This window comes from Colobus angolensis, unplaced genomic scaffold (assembly GCF_000951035.1).
Source record: "Colobus angolensis palliatus isolate OR3802 unplaced genomic scaffold, Cang.pa_1.0 Scaffold530, whole genome shotgun sequence".
NCBI classification, from domain to species: Eukaryota; Metazoa; Chordata; class Mammalia; order Primates; family Cercopithecidae; genus Colobus; species Colobus angolensis.
In genome coordinates, this window is record NW_012118822.1 from 997077 (window position 1) to 1002699 (window position 5623).

The window sequence follows — 5623 nt, forward strand, 5'->3', positions numbered from 1 at the left end:
TTAACTACCGACCGCATGGCCCTAATACGTAACTTTCTTCCACCTCAAAATGCAAAAGAAATTCAATCCTTCCTAGGTCTAATAGGCTTCTTCAGACATCGGATCCCCAATTTTGGAATCTTAGCCAAACATTTATATGCCGCAGTTAAAGAAACCCCACATGGGCCTTTGTCCCACCCCAACTTAATCTCGACTATTTTCACCCGATTAAAAGCTTGCCTTCTCTCACAACCCACTCTCTCACTGCCTCATTTCCAGCGTCTCTTCCAACTCTTTACAGATGAAAGGCAGAAAGTGGCAGTTGGTCATTTAGCCTGGCCTGTCGGCAGCACCCACCACCCTGTGGCCTATATATCCAAACAACTAGACCCAACAGTACAAGGCTGGCAACCCTGTCTGCGTACTTTAGCAGTGGCAGCCTGCCTGACCCAGGAAACAAAAAAGCTCATAAGAGGCAGTACCCTAACAGTCCTCTCCACACACCATCTTCAGGATCTCATCTCTCATAAAAGTATTAGCCATTTAACTCCATCCCACCTCCAACTTTTCCATCTCTTATTCATAGAAGACCCCACTGTTACTTTAGAAGTCCACTCCTCTCTAAATCCAGCCACTTTACTGCCAGACCTCTTAAACCACCCCATATTAACATTCTTGTCCTGAGGTCCTGGAGGCTTAACCCCCCTGCCACCTACACATGCATGACCGGCCCCTTCAGAATGCACAACTAAACCTATTTGTGGATGGCAGCTCCTTTATCAACCCTCAAGGAAACAGACAGGCAGGATGTGCAGTAGTTACCTCCTCCACAGTTTTAGAGGCAAAACCCCTACCACAAGGGACCACATCACAGCAGGCACAACACTGCACTAACAAAGGCACTCCTACTATCAAAAGGAAAAACAGTAAACATACACACAGATTCTAAATATGCTTTTCTACTTACACAAAACCGTTCGGTCATCTGGAAAGAGAGAGTATTTTTAACCACTGGAGGTACCCCTATTATTAACAAAAACCAAATACTCAAACTACTAGATGCAGTGTCGGCACCTTCCAAGGTAGCCATTATACATTGTAAACGTCACCAAACTTCATCTAACCTGGTAGCAGCTGGCAACAATTTTGCTGACGTCACTGCCAAGTCAGCCGCCGGATTTTCCACCCCTAAGCCTCCTTCTGTCTGTTTTGTCTCTCCCCAGTATGCACCTAATTACAATCAGGAAGAAAAGGCTAAGCTATTATAAAATCCAACAGCCAAACTAACCACAGGTGACTGGATATATATTAATGACAAATTAGTCATTCCTGAAACACAACTCCATACCATTGTAACAGACATACATAATTCTTTACTTATAGGACCCAAAACCTTATCCAATTTTCTAAATCCCCTCCTCCACTGTCCAACACTACAGAAACACTTACTTACAATCAACCAGCAGTGCTCTACCTGCCTAAAGGCAAATCCTCAAGGCACATTGTGTAATCGCCATCCCAGCCATCAACTCAGAGGACATCAACCAGGTGAAGATTGGCAAATTGATTTCACAAATGTGCCAAGACATGAAAAATTCAAATACCTCTTAACCCTTGTGGACACCTTTTCAGGATGGATACAGGCCTATCCTACCACAGGAGAAACCGCTAACATTGTTACCTCTATACTCACTGGACATATTATCCCTAGGTGTGGCCTCCTGGTCACTCTTTAATCCAACAATGGTCCAGCATTCATCTCTAAGGTAGTCCAACAGGTGGCAGTCCTCCTACACATCACCTGGAAACTCCACATCCCTTATAGGCCTCAGTCTTCTGGTAAGGTGGAAAAGGCTAACAGACTCATCAAACAACAGCTCACCAGACTCTCAAATGAAACCTGGCAGTCGTGGGTAACTCTCCTTCCCTTAGCCCTGACCCAGCTGCAGGCAGTACCTCGAAGCCCAACAGGCCTCAGTCCATGCGAATTAGTCTATGGACGGCCCCTAACCCTCCAGCAAATACCTTCTCTGCCCGCCCCTTTGGCAAACTACTTCCCATATCTCACTCTTCTCAGACAACTCCTAAGACAACACGCTGAGTTAGCACACCCTCCTCAAACAGATGCCTACAACCCACGTCTCTCCCTCAGTCCCGGAGACCAAGTATACATAAAAGATATCCAGGCCAAAGACTTACAGCCCAGGTGGAAAGGCCCATACACTGTCCTCCTGTCTACACATACAATAGCAAAACTCCTAGGACACACGCATTGGATTCATATTTCCCAGCTAAAAAGGGCCCCCACCAGGAACAATCAGTGGACATCAGTTCAACTTTACCCCACTCGCCTCAAACTTACAAAACTTCCTTGACTATCTCATGCTCCCTGACCCCTGGCACTTAGCTTGCTTTCTCACCATCCTCTACATGAACCTATCAGACTTTCAATACATAAACCCAAACCCGTATCTACCTCCAGACAATAGTCCAGAGCAGTGGTTCTCCTGTCTCCTAACGTTCATCGAACATCTTCAGTGGCAAGGGACACTCTGCGACTACACTGAAAATGAAGTCTCATTTATACTTATATTGCTGTCTCACTCATACACTCAGAACATTGCTAGTCCACCTACTGTATGGCATTTTTTTTTTAATCACTGAAACTTGGTCACAAGACAGCTGAACACACTCAGTAGTACATAGTTCTGCCAGTTGTCTTCCTTAAGGCTGTCCAACATCTCTCCGGACAATAGCGACCCCTTCTCATGGCTCACACTTATCCACCAAGGGCTAAACTTAACCTACACTGTGAATATAACCAATCTCTCCCATTGCTTCCACTGTGAAGCTTTAGAAGCCCCCCCCTCTGTGGCAGCACCCTGCCCATGGCCTTCAACACAACTGGTCAAACATCCCACAATTTAATCACACTCCAGGCGCTACTATACCAAAATCCTAATAGCCCAATCCTTCCTTTCTGTTATTCAACCCCAAACTCATCCTGGGGTGATCATACTCAGGTGCCCAATGGAGGCCAAACAGCCCCGATTGGAGGCTATTTCTGGTGCAAGGGGTCCCTTTCTAAAACCTTTAACCAAAAAGTCACAACTAAGTCTCAATCTTTCTGTGTCCCAGTATCCTTAGTGCCCAGCCTCACCCTGTGTAGCAAGGCTGAGCTAATCGAACTGACACTGCAGCTACATCCTCCTGCAAATCGCTTACAAAAACGGGCTGTTGTCCTCCTTCTAGTTATTGGAATCAGCTGAAAGCCTGGCCTCCCTGCAGCATTGAACTACCTCAATAGCCCAAATAGCTGCCCAAAACAGGTGAGCCCTAGACTTGCTTACAGCAGAAAAAGGAGGCACTTGTCTCTTCCTTGGAGAAGAATGCTGCTATTATGTTAGCGAGTCAGGCCTAGTAGACACTAACATTCAAACTTTCAATAAAATAAAAAACTGAAATACAGAACCTTAATACCCCAACCTTGCCGGGACCTTCCTTCTGGGTTTTGCCCATATTCCAACAAATGCTTCCATTCCTCATTCCTAGACTAATACTGTGCCTTATTTTATTCTTCATTCGTACGTCCAAATACCAACCATAGGCCCCGGCCTTAACAATATTCCTTAACAGTAGGAAGTAGGCAGACAGACCACGGTGCCCCTTATCACTATTATAAATAAAAGGTTGGACTGTTTGGATAAACAGTGGCAAGATGGCACACTTTCGGGTCCTTCATCACCAACTTTTCCCACGAGCATGAAAATGCAGCTGGCGCCTGGAAAGGTGCAGACCAACCAGCATGCGCCAGGTGACATGAATCCGAAGAGACCAGGATTTACCTGGTCGCACCTACGGAATGCCTCCAACATGCCCGAGCCCTGCCTATTGCCCTCCCACTCCTAGAAAAGCCGCTCAGTGTGAGCATCTCGGGCGGACTTCCTGCCCCCCACTCCCATCGGGACTGCATTGGGAACTCCGTCCAAGAGCTCCACGGGGTGACTCTCCTGGCCTCCTTTACCGGAGGCTGACAGACCTATCCCTACCCACCTTCTTCTCTGAAGCTAGGTGACCAAAAATAAATTTGCAGTTTTGCTCCTACCCTTGCCCACTCGCTGGTTCTTTTCTGCTCGCTCTGGTGGTCTTAGAAAAACAAATCAGTAAGAAGAGGCTTAACTAAGCGAGAGAAATTAGAATGACACAGAATGGCTTCACAGATAGCTTCCTTCTGGATTTTACCTGAGGATAAAAATGTGGGCCCAAATGTGATTCCTAATATCCCTTCATGTATCCAACCACGAGGGAGTTTCCAAGCTGTGAAATGTAAAGAAAGCTTCATCTATGTGAGAAGAGTAATCATAGAAAAAAGCAGATTCACAGAAAGCTTCTTTCCAGTTTTTATCTGAAGATATTTACTTTTTCACCATAGTCCTGAGTGTGCTCCCGAAACTCCCTTCGTGGATCCGTACATGACAGTTTTCAAGCTGTGTAATGGAAGGAAACCTTTATTTTGTGAGATGATTACACGTATCACAGAGTAGTTTCCTATAAAGCTTCTTTCCACGTTTTGTCTGAGGCTATTTCCCTTTTCATCATCGGCATCAACATGCTCCCGAATATCAATTGGTACCTGTTTCTCCAAAAAGTTTTCCCCAACGCTGTATGGGAAGAGAGGTATAGCACGGTGGATGGAATGCACACGTCCCAGAGCAATTCCTCGGTATGCTTCTCTCCAGTTTCAGGCTGAATATATTTCCTTTTTCACTGTAATCCTCAAAGTGCTCCTGAATGTCCCCTCACATGCTAAACATACACAGGGTTATAAAACAACTCAACGTAAGGACAGGCTTAACTAAGCGAGAGGAAGTAAGATGACACAGAGTAGATTCACAGAAAGCTTCCTTCTGGATTTTACCTGAGGATATTTCTTTCTCCATGTTCTAAGGATCGTTCCCAAATGTCCTTCCTCAGATTCCACAAAAACAGTGACTTTAATCTGCTCAATCCAAAGAACGGTTTAAATCTATGAGACAAATACATACATTGCAAAGCAGTTGCTCAGTACGTTACTCTGCAGGTTTCATCGGAAGATGTTTCCTTGCTCACCACAAGCCTCCGGGCGTCACTAAATATCCCTTCACAGATTCTTCAAAGACAGAATTTCAATACTGGGCAACATAGAGTAAGCATAAATTCTGTGAAATGAATGCACATATCAGAGAACAGATTCATGGAACGATTCCTTCTCGACTTTATTGTAGTATATTTCACTATTTGCCATAGTCCTCAGTGTGCTCCGAAATATCACTTTTTCAGATAAATAGGAATAGTGTTTAAACACTGCCTTGTGGGAAAAGAGGTATAACTCCCTGAGTGGAATGCACACATCACAAGTAGTTTCTCAGAAAGCTTCTATCCAGTTTTCATCTGAAGATATCTCCTCTTTCACTGTAGGACTGAATGTGCTCCCAAATGTCCCTTTGTGGATTCGTGCATGACGGAGTTTCCAAACTGCATACGCTAAGAAACGTTTGGATTATATGAGATGAATAGGTATACCTATCACGAAGCAGTTTCACATAAATCTTCTTTCCAGTTTTGTCTGAGGATATTTTCTTTTTCACCATAGCCGTACCTATAC